At 38.9% G+C, this 13,713-nt stretch overlaps 1 long non-coding RNA gene across 2 annotated transcripts; it reads right to left on the bottom strand.

Moving 5' to 3' along the window:
• Positions 1–933: 933 nt before the first annotated feature.
• LOC121035810 (uncharacterized) lies at positions 934–2,177 on the bottom strand. Of its 2 annotated transcripts, none has more exons than XR_005793083.1 (3): positions 2,065–2,177; positions 1,711–1,859; positions 934–1,007 (listed from the first exon to the last, which is right to left on the bottom strand). It is a non-coding gene; the product is annotated as an uncharacterized LOC121035810 (long non-coding RNA). The 2 variants fall into 2 exon arrangements; XR_005793082.1 differs by lacking the exon at positions 934–1,007 and adding an exon at positions 1,029–1,103 and having other exon boundaries at positions 1,704–1,859.
• Between the last annotated feature and the right edge of the window lie 11,536 nt (positions 2,178–13,713).

Genomic DNA, 13,713 nt, shown 5'->3' with positions numbered 1-13,713 from the left:
TATTGCTCTTTATTATCTGATGGAATGATGTTCCTCCTGCTCTTTGTTGTCAAAACTGGCCTTTTTGTTTTATTTATATATATTTATTTGTATATATTTTTACACTGGGTGTGTATGTATGAATGTTTGTTAGGTTCTGCAAAATATGCTGGAATTTTTGTTAGGATTTCATTTAATTTATGGACCAAATTTAGGAAAAAATAATATCCACATAATAGAAATATATGCTATTTTTAAGTTTAATATATCTCCTCATTTATTCAAATATGGTTTTATGTTTTTTAGGAGGGTTTTTAAATTAACTCCTTAAAGGTCTTATGATTTTAGTGTATTTCTAAGTATTCAGCATGAAGTTTCTGTAATTTTCTGGAATACATTATTCTTCATTTGAGGATGTTCTCTATTTTCAGCTTTCTAAGTTTTAACTGATAGATTATATTTGCAAATAATTTTTCATTGTCTATCGAAATAGCTATGTGGTTATTTACCTTTGCCCATTAATGTAGTGAATTACAATGCTACCTTGCTGATGTTAAATCATCCTAACTTTGGGGATAAATACTTTCGAATCAGAATAAATAATTAATATACTCCTATTTGATTAGCTAACTTGTTACGGTCAGGCATAAGGCAGGGTAAAGATAGGAGTCAGAGGCTAAAAAATTTTAGCAGTCAAAGGCTTTATTTGGGAACTAAGGTCTCGGGCGAGGTTCCGTGACTCAGGGAGAGAGAGAGAGAGGAGTCAGCGAAATCGCCCCCAGGTGTGGTGGGTGAGGTTTTTAAGCTGCAGCGGTTTCGGGTTTAGGTCCGGGTGGGCCTTTTTTGCCTCAGGTCATGCTGTTGCTCGGTGATTGGTTGACCCACAATTTGTTCTGGCACGCTACTAGGTGCTTTTCATTGGGTTGCTCTGGCAAGGTGGCCATCCCCTCTACTGTGGTTCCAAGGACATCCTAACATTCCAACCTCTTCTTGGTGATAATGGGCGATGGATCTGATCTGGCTGCTTCCTGTGGGTGTAAGGGCGATATCATGGTATGTGGGGTTTGAGGTTGGAATGCGGGAATATGGCCGGACCACCATCTGGTGTAATGCAACCTGGGAAACTTCATGAATTCGTTTTCGTACGAAACGGAGAATGCAAGGTAAGAGCATAAGTATTATACAGATAGCAACTAGTGTGACTATGGTGAGGAGCCAAGTTAGGAGGGGTGACTGCCACTAGGAGGTTAGGGGGTCTGAGGATCCTGGGCGGACGGATAGAGTTTTGTGGATTTCCTTTAGGTGTTCTATATTGGTTTCAACTAAGCCTGAATCATTGAGGTAGTAGCAACATTCCTCCCTCAGGAACAGGCATGTTCCCCCTTTTTCTGCTGTCAGGAGATCTAGGGCTCGTGGGTTTTGTAGAGTGACCTGTGCTAGGGAGTTGATCTGCCTTTGTAAGGTGGATAGGGAGGTTGCTGAGGCTTCTAATTTATTGAGGATGTGTCAGCCCAACAGGGGGTTGGGGCAGGAGGGGATGACTAGGAAGGAGTGGGAGAAGCGGAAGCCATCCAGGCAGCAGGTGAGTACCGGTGTGCATGGGGGAATGGAGGGGGTGCCATTTATGCCCATGACCGAAACGGAGGACGGCGTGGTGGGGCCGGAATAGCTCGGCAGGATGGAATAGGTAGCCCCTGTGTCCAACAGAAAGGAGATGGACTTACCCGCTACCTGGAGTTTTACCCTGGGCTCAGCGTGGGTCACCGGAGTTACTGAGTCTGGGCCTCGTCAGTCGTCATCCTCCATCTCCAGCAGTTGGAAGGCAGAGTCCAATCGGGGTGAAGCCTCGCCACGTGGGGGCGTTGCTAGTCTGTCGTCCCCTGGGTTAGGACAATCGGATTCCCAATGGCCCATTTGCTGGCACAATGGGCATGGACTGGTAGGCTTTTTGGGATGGGGACACTGATGAGACCAATGGCCTTCTTGGCCACATTTAAAGCTTGGCCCCGGAGGGGGCTGTGGTCCAGAGGGCTTTATTGTGGCTGGCCTCAGGGCAGCTACCAAGGCTTGGGTCTGTAATTGTACCTTTTGTTGGAGACGGGCCTATCGCCTTTGTTCTTGAGCTTCCTCTCGGCCATTAAAAACTTTAAAAGCCATCTTTACCAGGTCGGCCATAGGGGTTTGAGGACCATCTTCGGCCTTTTTTAGGTTTTTTTTGAATATCAGGGGCTGATTGGGAAATAAAGTAGGTGGCCAATACTGTGGCCCCGGCGGGGGTGGTAGGGTCTAGTCTGGTATACTGGGTAAGTGCCTCTGTGAGCCGGCTAAGGAAGGCTGTGGGGTTTTCATTGGGGTCCTGTATTATTTCTTGAAGTTTGTTAAAATTTACTGATTTGCTTGAGGTTGCCCTCATGCCTGCTAGTAGGCACGGGATCATCTGGTCCCGGCGCTGGTGACCATTGCCTGCATGTTGGTAGTTCCAATTGGGGTCGGCCGCCGGGACAGCATCGGCCCCTACAGGCATAGTGGGGTCGGTCATGTGGGTTTGGTCTGCATGTTCCCTGGCTGCGGCCTGGATGCGCTCCCTCTCCTCAGGGGTGAGGGTAGAGGTGAGGATTACATGGATTTCATACCATGTGAGACTGTAGGCTTCGGCAAGGTATTGGAATTCCTTAATGTATTGGGTGGGGTCAGCCGAGAATGACCCTAGCCGCTTTTCAATGGCGGATGAGTCTTGGAGGGAGAAGGGGACGTGAATGCGAACCAGGCCTTCAGGTCTTGCCACCTCACGGAGAGGTAAGATGGCCGCTGGGGTCTGTTCGTTGGGAGGAGTCTGAGGAAGAGTTCGGGATGATATGGGAGGCGAGGGCGGGACGGCTGGAGGTTGGGAGTACGGAAGGGGGAGGAGGGAGCTCAGCCAAGGGAGGCAAGCTACTACCTCCCCCGGCTTTCGGCACCAAACATTAGGGTCAGGCGTAAGCAGGGTAAAGATAGGAGTCAGAGGCTAAAAAATTTTAGCGGTCAAAGGCTTTATTTGGGAACTGAGGTGTCGGGCGAGGTTCCGTGACTCAGGGAGGGAGGGAGGGAGAGAGAGAGAGAGAGAGAGAGAGAGAGAGAGAAGTCAGGGAAGTCGCCCCCAGGTGTCGTGGGGTGGAGTTTTTAAGCTGGAGCGGTTCCGGGTTTAGGTCCGGGTGGGCCTTTTTCGAGTCAGGTCGTGGTTTTTAAGCTGGAGCGGTTCCGGGTTTAGGTCCGGGTGGGCCTTTTTCGAGTCAGGTCGTGCTGTTGCTCGGTGATTGGCTGACCTCCAATTCGTTCTGGCAGCTACTAGGGCCTTTTCGTTGGGTTGCGCTGGCTGGCGAGACGGCCGTCCCCTCTACTGTGGTTCCAAGGACATCCTAACAATAGTAATGTAATGGACCTGTAATTTCCATTTCTTGTACTGTTTTTTAAAATTTGTATTAAAATTCCAGTTAACATACAGTGTAGTATTAGTTTTAGGTGTATAATACACTGTTTAAACACTTCTCTTCATTAAACACTACTTTTCACAAGTGCCCTCTTGAATCCCCATCACCTATTTACTGTTTTGATTCTTTGAATTTGAATAAACCAAGTTACTATTTTTTTTCCATTTTGTAAAATACTTGTAAAATCCAGGAATTATTTATTCCTTAAAATTTTATTAGAATTTATCCATAAAATTAACCTGGACCTAAGTTTGTTTTTTGTTTTGTTTTAGGGGAGAAATTCTTTGATTACCATGTTATTTAACTATCTTTAAATTTCCTGGTTTTTTGTTGCTCTGATTTGGAAATTTCCTACTTTCCTGATATTGTGCTTTTTTTAAAAAAAATTTTTTTACATTTATTTATTTTTGAGAAACAGAGTGAGACAAAGCGTGAGCGGGGGAGGGGCAGAGAGAGGAGACACAGAATCGGAAACAGGTTCCAGGCTCTGAGCAAGCAGTCAGCACAGAGCCTGATGTGGGGCGTGAACCCACAAACTGTGAGATCATGACCTGAGCCGAAGTCGGACGCTCAACCAACTGTGCCACCCAGGAGCCCCTGTACTTTTTTTAGATTTGGAAATTTATTAGCAATAGTCCTTTGTAGACATTTTATTATTTTCCTCATTCTTTTATGTCTGTTGCTCACTTTTCATCTGGGACATTTCCTCCCTTTCTTCTACTCCCCCAACACTCTCTCGCCAACCCCTCCTTCTTTTCTCTCTCTTTTTCTCACTTATTTGTGAAGTTTCCCTATTAATTAGCTCAGAAAATCAGCTTTTTGTTTTTATTATATCTCTTTTCACTTTAATAATTTCTAATATTAAAGTTATTTGTTCATTTTTGTTTTTGGATTTACTAAATTCCTGAGTTTAAATGTTTAGCTTAGGGGCACTTGGGTGGCTCAACTGGTAAAGCGACCAACTCTTGGATTCTGCTCAGGTCATGATCTCATGGTTTGTGGGATCAAACCCCTCGTTAGGCTCCATGCTGACACTGTGGAGCCTGCTTGGGATTCTCTTTCTTCCTCCCTCTCTGCCCCTCCCCTCTCACTCTCTCTCTCTCTCCCTCAGAATAAATAAACATTAAAAAAATAAATATTTAGCTTATTTGTTTTTCAGTATTTTGTTTTGTTTTCAGATAGAAGCACTTAAAGGTACAAATGCCTCTCTATGTTACAAGTTATCTGTGCCCACCCATTTTTGAATGTACTGTTTTATATCCTACTTAAGTATTTACTGTTTTATTTTAAGATTTTCTCTTTAGCCAAAGAGTTGTTCAGAAATAAGTTTTTTGTTCGCTTGTTTTTTTGTTTTTTGATTTTTTTTTTTTTTTGGTGATTTCCAGACAAGTTGTGCATCTTAGCTCTCCCTTTATGAATAATTTCTTATTTTAGTATATTTTTGTCAGAATATTACCTGAATAATGACGAATCTTTGGAATTTATACTTTCTTTGGTTAGTATATAATCAATTTGTTTGGATGTCCTATGTGTACTTGAAAAAAAATGTATTTACTGGTTACAGGAGGTAAAGTTCTGTATTTGTTAAATAAAACTATTTAAATCACCGTTTTAATATATTTCATGTTTGTTTTTTTTAATTTTTTGGTCTGCTTTTTCTGTTGATTGTTGGTTTCAGAGAAGTGTGTATCTTTTTTTTTATTTTTCATTTTTAATGTTTATTTATTTTGAGAGAGAGAGAGAAAGCATGCAGGAGGGACAGAGAGAGAGGGAGAGACAATCCCAAGCCAGCTCTGCCTGGTCATCTCGGAGTCCCACATGGCACTCACTCTCAAGAACTCTTAGGAATCATGACCTGAGCTGAAATCAAGGGTCAGACACTTAACTGACTGAGCCACCCAGGTTCCCCTAGTGGTTTAAATCTCCAAATATATAATTGATTTCTGTCTTTCTCCTCTTAGCTCTGTGAGCTGTTGGTTTATATATTTGGGGGTATATGGTTAGATGCATATGGTTAGATCCTTTTGTCACTCCTTAGCCCTATTGTTATAAACAGTTTCATAGCCAGATATTGATAAACCAACCAGAAAAGTAACATTTTTTTGCCTATTGCCCAGTATCATGTTCTTTTCTAACTCAGGGAATAGATTATGCATATGTGTATGAAGAAATGAATATTGAATTGGCCCTGCTAATACACACCTAACTCCCACATTCTGAGTGGAAAAGATAATTTGTTTCTCCAGTGGTAAATGGCAACAGATACTAGCACCTGGAATGCCTCATTGTTTGAAGGGGAATGTAGGACATGGGCTGATGGATATAAAGGGTAAACTCCGGCATATGGCATGTTACCTCATTTTTGTACCCCTTTTCCAAAGTAAGTGTTATTGTTTCCTCCATTTTACGAATAAAGGAAAAGGTTCAGTGAGGAAGCTTTATTTACCCAGTGCCACAGAGCCAATAAGTAATGGAAGTGAAAGAGAAGCATAGGTCATTTTGAGTCTGAATTTCACGTTCCTTGAATTAGGCCAAACTGCCATATTCTTCCCCTATTTCAAGGGAATTTGAGGTAGGGGAGTCCCTTTTACCTCAGGATTTTTGATAGGTTGAAAGTCAGGGTGAAAAGACTGTTTTTACCCTTTGGTTTGTAAGTGGATAGGGTAACTCTCTACAAAGAAATACAGAGGAGATAGGATTGCTTAAAAGCCAGCACTGCTGACTAGCCTAGCTCCACATTACTGAATGTCTTTCAAGGTTTTTCTTTAAAAAATGCAACAGAGAAATTCAAATTGTTAAAGTTAATTGCAGGATTAAATTGCCATTTGTCAATAGCAATGTAATTTGTATTATAAATTATAGGACTGTAGCTTTCAGGCATATTTTATCAATATGTTTCCAATGATTTAATAACAATATTTCTCAAAAATAAGCCAAGGCACTTTTTTCCTCTTTTTAAATGAACATGTTCAGAGGGTTTTCATCAGTGTGCTAGCCAGCTCTGCAAAATTTCTAGTAAATAAATTATCACCAGGAGGCTCAAAATCCATTACCATAAAAAAAGCCATTTTTCCCTCCCTAATCGATTGCCCACTGTGCGATTGCTAATGGGACCATACACACATGTTGTGCAGAGGGAATTCATTTTCAGGTTCTCTCTCTTTTTTAGAATTTATTTTACAAAGAATTTCTCACTAAACTCATAAATTAGTCAATGCATAAAATGAACACTTCAGCTTCCAGCAGGAGAAACGTTAAGGTTGTGCACCCAGAGAATTTTCCAAGCTGGTTCCTAAGGAAATTGAGATTGTGCTAGGTGCTTTGCAAACACTGCAGCACCTGCCTGGGAGAGCCAGCCCTTTTCCTGCTCCCAGCATTGTAGTTTCCCTGCTTACTGTCTCTGCAGGAATGCTTTTCCTGTATGTGCTGATATTCCACTGACAAGTGCACTGAGTAATACTGACCTTTGAACTTGGACGTTTCAAAGTGATCTTGGGACAAATAGATCCATGTTACCAAGTTATCTCAGATGATTTCCACACTCTCATCTTTTACCTCTAGTCCCACCCCTGTATCTTTCATAAATGATATTATAGTTGAATAAATCCCAATTTATAGTGTTTTTTAAGCCCAGAGCCTTGGCTACCAAATCAGCCTTGCCCATGTACACAATAGCCAATCCTAGAGACTAAAATAAAGCAAGTATCATGGAAAGGGCCTATCTTTCAAATTTATTCCAAATGAGAACTGTTAGGTCTGACATTTTATTGAGAAGTTATTTCTTTTGGCCACTCTACTTGCCTTATCTTAACAACTTAGAGTTCTGAAGCTAGAAGCAGACTTAAATTTAATTATTTAATCACCTTTAGTTCACAGATGGTTTGTCTCGATAAAGGTTGGCACTCTATTAAGAGGTAAAGTCTGGAATTTAGTCTACATTTATTAATTCTTTATTTTTGGATGAAATGACCCATTTTCGTTGAGAAACATGTAAGTATTAGTGGAGTTAAGCCAGCCTGAGAAGGAGATGCCTTCAAATATGGGTGTGAAGTAAGGGTTACTAGGAGAAAGTAGGGGAGGGACAGGAGGATGAGGAACATTTAAAGGGATTTAGAGGAAGGGAAATTACAGTGGGGCACATAGTAGACTTAGGCACTTTCTCTGTACGTACAGACTTGGCTCTTCCTGTCAGCATATGCCTTGCTTCTCTTAAACTGTTTTAAAAATTCTCTTATAGTAACCCATTTTTTCCCTCATTTTCTCCTTAGGTAAGTTGCTGTTCCTGCTTTTAAAAACAGTATTGTCCAAGAAAAAGTCATGGCTGTGGGCCAGGTAACTACTATATTATGCCTTCTCTACTCTCCATCTTTGGGTAACTACCTCTCTTTGTCTATTTTTTTTCTTAGCTTGAGACTTAATTGCAGAGTTCAGAGTTTTCATTTACTTAAGAGAGTAGGGGTCTGATGGCATAACCTTTTATGAGCCAAATGGTCATTTGTAGACTGTTATACAAGGACAATAATATTTGCTTGCATATTTATGTTTACTGTTTAGTCCTTTAGGAGTTTCTCATTGGATATTGTCTGATGGATCTTGATGAGGTCTCCAAAACCAAATGACACTCCTTCTAACACTTAGCCATACAAAATAGTGGTACTCGGGTTTTACAGGGGAGTAAAATAGTTTATTTCTCTGTACCAAAGTTACACAGCTATATTATCACTGTGATTTTCATTCATGAGGATAATGTCTTAGATGTATTTTGATTGATCAGGAATTCTTTGCATGGTTATGGTCTGGCATACTCAAGACACATTTGAGAAATTCTTTTGTCTTTTTGCAATTCTTAACTTATGTCATCCTTTCTGATAGCCTCCTGGTTATTATTTTACTGTTCTCATAGACATAAAATTTAATGATAGATAGATAGACAGATAGATGGAGAAAGAAAGACCACATGTTTATTTGAATGACTACCAACAAATAACAATGGCTATTATTAAAACATCACAAAAAATCGTAAAGAGTAAAGGATGAAGATTTATGATTGGTAGGAAAATTGTTTTTTTTTTTTTTTTTACCAATGGAGATATTTAATGCCATGTGATTCTGTTCTGATGAGTTATACCCTAAAAAACTGAATCATTTACTGCTGTTTTTCTAAGTACCAAAGCCCCAAGCACATTTGTGTGTGTGTGTGTGTGTGTGTGTGTGTGTGTGTGTGTGTGTTGAAACTGGATCCAGTCAAGTCAGAACTTTAAATGGAGTTAATTGAACAAATTCTAGATTGCCAAAATGGTTGGCCTGAAACAGAGGAAATACAAATGTAAATCACCAAGTCCTGAAAATAGCTACAGATACTTAACAGTTTGAAAATAAATAGCTGTAGTGGGATTTATGGTATTAAAGCTTTGGTCTAATTACAAACATTAATTTTCTTTAGTAGCATTGCTATAGCAACTCTATAGCTAGAGGGTCTCAGGCAAGACCCAAATTATGTATCTTAGAAATTCTTTCTTCAGTTATTAACACCTTGCATTATTGAAACTAAGATATTTTACTTTCAAATGGGCTTTCATCAACTACATAATTTGTTTTCTCTTTTAAGAAGTTTTTAAACATTTAAGATAGAAAATATTTCCATGTTTAGATTTTCACTTTATTCCCAATTTCTCAAATACTACCTCAAGTTTCCTTTGTGTTTAGGCTTTTAACACCACAGGAGAACAAATTTTAAAATACGTATTTTATTGATATTTTGAGAAAAAAGAATTATGGTTGCTTTGGGAACTTCAATAGAGAGTTTTCTAATTCCTGTGTAACAATAATCTCAGTCTTAATGATACATTAGCATATTTTTGCATCTAATTCTATAAACAAATGTGAAACTATAATAATGCAGTCTTGAGTGGCAAATCTAAAACCACAGAAGTTAGGTAACCCCTAAACATAAGATGTCTTGAGATAGGAGTGAAATATACATCTCTCTGTCTGTATGACATATGTATGAGGTAGAATAGATAAAATTGTCAATGGCTAACATTATTTCAAGTTGTTAAATAAACAAATTATTATTCCTCTGTACATTGTACTGGTGAAATTACACAATAAAAGTAAACTTGGTTGTAGACTATCTTTTTATCAGGTCTATATATAAAAATAATATATAAAATTATACATATGTATATAAATATATGTAGAAATTATGTGTATATATATGATATATACATATCATATATATATAAAGAATAGTTTAGTGTTGTTAAGTACAAGAGAAAAATAATATTTTGGACTGAAAAATAAGAGAAAATTTTACGAAAGTATTACTTGTGAGCCACGATTGGAAGATTAATAGAAATTTGATGAATGTAGTTTAGAATCCCACTAGATAGAAAACCCCATGTGAGGGTACTCCTGGGAGACTCGGTTAAGCTTCTGTTTCTTGATTTTGGCTCAGAACATGACCTCACAGTTAGGGAGATGGAGCCCCATGTCGGGCTCTGTGGCGACAATGCGGAGCCTGACTGGGATTCTCTCGCTCCCTCTCCCTCCGCCCCTCCTGGGTTCGCTCAAGTGCCCTCTCTGTCTCTCAAGAAAAAGGGAAAAAAAGGAAAGAAAAGAAAAGAAAATGTCATGAGAAAGACTCTGAAAAGGAAAGGGCATTTTGGGGGAACCTGATGAGTTCCAAAAAGAGATTGTTAGGAAATGTAATTGTCCAGAGAGAGAGAGAGAGAGAGAGTAGATTAAATAATTCTTTTTTAAATGTTTATTTATTTTGAGAGAGAAAGAGAGAGAGGGTGAGCAGGGGAGGGGCAGAGAGAGAGAGAGAGGGAGAGAGAGAATCCCAAGCAGGATCCATGCTGTCAGAGGGAAGCTCTGAGGAGTTCACTCTCAAGAACCGTGACATCATGACCTGAGCTGAAATCAAGAGGTGATGGCTTAAACTACTAAGCCACCCAGGCATCCCAGAATAAATAATTCTTAAATTTCCAGTATTAACTAGGTATTTTTGATGCATATGACCTTAAGATTATAAGAATCTTGATTTCATGGCATTGTCCTCTTTTTGATTTAATACTTTACCCTTCATAGGAGTCAGTACACATTTGGCAGTGAGTTAATTATCCTCACTAGAATATAAGTTCCTCCAATGGTTTACAAATTTATCGAGAAAGACATGGCATTGTTGAAGGAAAAGCCATTCATCTTTGTGTGTCTGTTTTTAGCTAAGTTTTTTTCATGTAGTTTACTTTAAATAACATCTCATTGTCTTACTAAGACTTTTGTTTGTTTGTTTTTAATTGTCTTGATTTCTTATTCCACCAAGTCACACCTTACTCTTTCCTCCCTGGGTTCCCAAACTGTCAGAGAATGGGCCCTAGAACAGAACAACAGGACCTTGCAGGTAGCTGCCTCAAGGCAGTGATGCCAAGAACACAAACTCTGAAATTAGCCAGTCATTGAGTCTATTTCACCACTACTCCACAGTGCAACTCTGGACAACTTCTGTAATATTTTCGTGCTTCAGTTTCTTCATATACAAAATGGGGATGAAAAATGTAGAGTTATTTTGAAAATAGAATTAATATATCTGAACAGATTGAAATATGCTTGGTTCATAATAGCTACATAAGTGCTTGCTATTTTCATCTTTGAATGCTAAAGTATTCAAAAACCAGCTTTTGTTCAAATAGGGTGTTTTTAAACATTGAAAGTAATTAAATACATGCTATAATAGTTCTTTGGAATTAGCTAATAAATAAAATTTATAGTATATAACATATTCCTGTTTTAACAGTCATTGAACCTATGTATATATAAAAACATATCATTTTATGTAGAATTGTGTGAAGTAGTTTACAAAGAATAAAGCTGAAGCTGGAGAAATTTTAGATGCTGTACCTTATGCAGCAGGTCTTTGCTTATAGCTCAGTGTTTTATTCTTAGCTAATGTGCTGTATATTTGTTCTTCTGACCAGAAATTTTACTAAGGAGGTCAGACTTCTCTTTAATTCTCTTCAGGTGCCTCTCATATATACTTATATTGCAGTCCCTAACAAACAATCCTATGTCACTCCGCTTTTTAGTATTTCATTCTGCAATGATAACTGAGAAGTGTATTTGGTAATAACAGGTATTGCTGTTTTCATTTGTCTCAAGTGCTATTTCCATTGTCATCTATTGCAGTTTAATGACCCAAACCTTGACAGTACTCTAGGATGAGCTGTATGGTAGGCAACACTTGAGTGAGAAAGAAAGGCTGATCAGCAGGCAGTGGCTCAGTGCTCAGTGAGAGAACATGGAGGTGTGAGTTCCTTTAGAACAAGCTTTTCCAGAATAAATAAGGACTCTAATGGGAATGTTTTCAATATTGTTTCCCTGTTCTACAAATAGCAGGAAAATATTGAATAATACAGTTCACTAAAGGTTCATATGTTTTATAAGCAATTTTACCAGAAACGATGCTATTTTTCTAAATAGCGTTCTTATTAGTCTTTGGAGTGTGCCAGAAAACTGTGAATATGTCAAAATGACACAATCACTTTCACTTACAGTCCAGGGTACACCAAATCAAATACTTAACCAGAGGTAAAGTGTAGAGAGTGATTGCGTTTAATGAAGTTCAGCTGCCTTTTCCTTTACTTTGGAAAGTGAGAGAAGAATGTTCTTGGAGCAGCATTTACTTGAAGAAGTGACAAAGCAGAATATAATTTAGAAAGGTTACCATAGAAAAATGCTAGGTGTCAATATGAATGAGATGACCATTGGAGGAGAAGCAGTGTAGCAAATAATAAACAGAATTCAGCCATTTTTTCCCCCTAGAGTTCCTAATTGAATAATGTGTGGAGGTAGAGTTTCATTATGATATTTTAAACTTGGGATTTATTCCCTCAAGGAAAATAGCTATAAAAACCTTTCTGAGTTATAAAGAATTATGCATACACACATAAAAATATTTTGTAGAGTTTGTTATTTGAATTTAATAGTGACATTCACCAAAATTTTGCAATTCATGATATGTTACAGTCATTTTCAGACTACACCCTGACTGTATTTCAAAGTGCATAGTGTGTGTATACACGCATATGTATTTATTTACAGTAGATGGATGGATAGATAGATAGATAATATGTAAATCAGTTGGTTCTTTTGTCTCAAAGACATTCCCTACACTCCCTCCTGTTCTGCTCTATATCACTATTAACTGATCCTACAAACTACATTTTCCTGCTTGGCTTCTGCTAGGTCTAGATTATGAGAGACACTGTTGGAAGATTGCTAGTGAGAATGAATGAGTCAGGCTACCTCTGCCTGTATTTGTGGCTCTGCATCTCTTCCACGGTCCCAGCTCTCACAGGACAGCCTCTGCTTTGATTTCAGGTTTCGTTGGGTGACTTGATTTCCAGGCCATGGTAACAACTCTTCCTCCCTTGGATTCTGGAGATGGCAGTATCTTTCTTCTATTGCTCATCTCTGGTTTATTTTATCATCTTCTGTTTAGTTTTTAGCTCTTCCGTCATCATTGCAACTCTTTCCTGGAATAAATTTCCTCATGTGAGCTATCTTCCATGAATTCCACTTTCTTGATTATGCTTGTACTGATTCTGTATGTTGATTTGGGAATTTGGAGGCTCTGTATAAGTTTAATCCATAGTCATTTCACATTGTAAATGGATACTAAGCCATTATACAGGTGCTAGCATGTCCAACACACTCCTAGATCTTTCCATCATAAGGTACAACTTCACCTCTGGTACCTCCACATTAGCCTTGCACCTTTTCAAGCATACCTGGTAATGCTCTTGTTCAATTATTTCCCACTACAGAAGCCAACTGATGGGAGAAGCAATTTGCTTATGTCCTTAAAGCAATTAAAATGTTCCAAACAATGTGATACTGAGAAACCAATAGGAGTTTAAAAAGGAAAAAATAAAGATTTTGGGGAAAAAAAAAGGATTTGGCATGATTCCCCCCCCCCCCCCCCATGGAGAAGAGTAAGTCTCAGTTACACCTGAAAGGCTAATAGAACATGGATGGGAAATGGCCTTTTGCATAGAAAAAGAATGTGGGAAAATGAGTACCTAATAAACACAGGGAGCCATAAAGGTCTGAGACTGAGTAAAAAAAGACTGTTGAGTGTGGGAGCTTAAAGGAATAATGGTGGTTAACCAGAAGGAAGCACAGTGAAATGTATGTAAAAGAGCTCAAAATGGCAGGTCTCCAACTTCCATTGAAACAGTACAGGAATTCAGATGGAGTGAAAATG

The sequence above is a fragment of the Herpailurus yagouaroundi genome, unplaced genomic scaffold, assembly GCF_014898765.1.
Source record: "Herpailurus yagouaroundi ecotype Mexico unplaced genomic scaffold, PumYag 162, whole genome shotgun sequence".
In the NCBI taxonomy this organism is placed as follows: Eukaryota; Metazoa; Chordata; class Mammalia; order Carnivora; family Felidae; genus Herpailurus; species Herpailurus yagouaroundi.
This window is presented reverse-complemented; position numbering and strand designations above follow the sequence as displayed.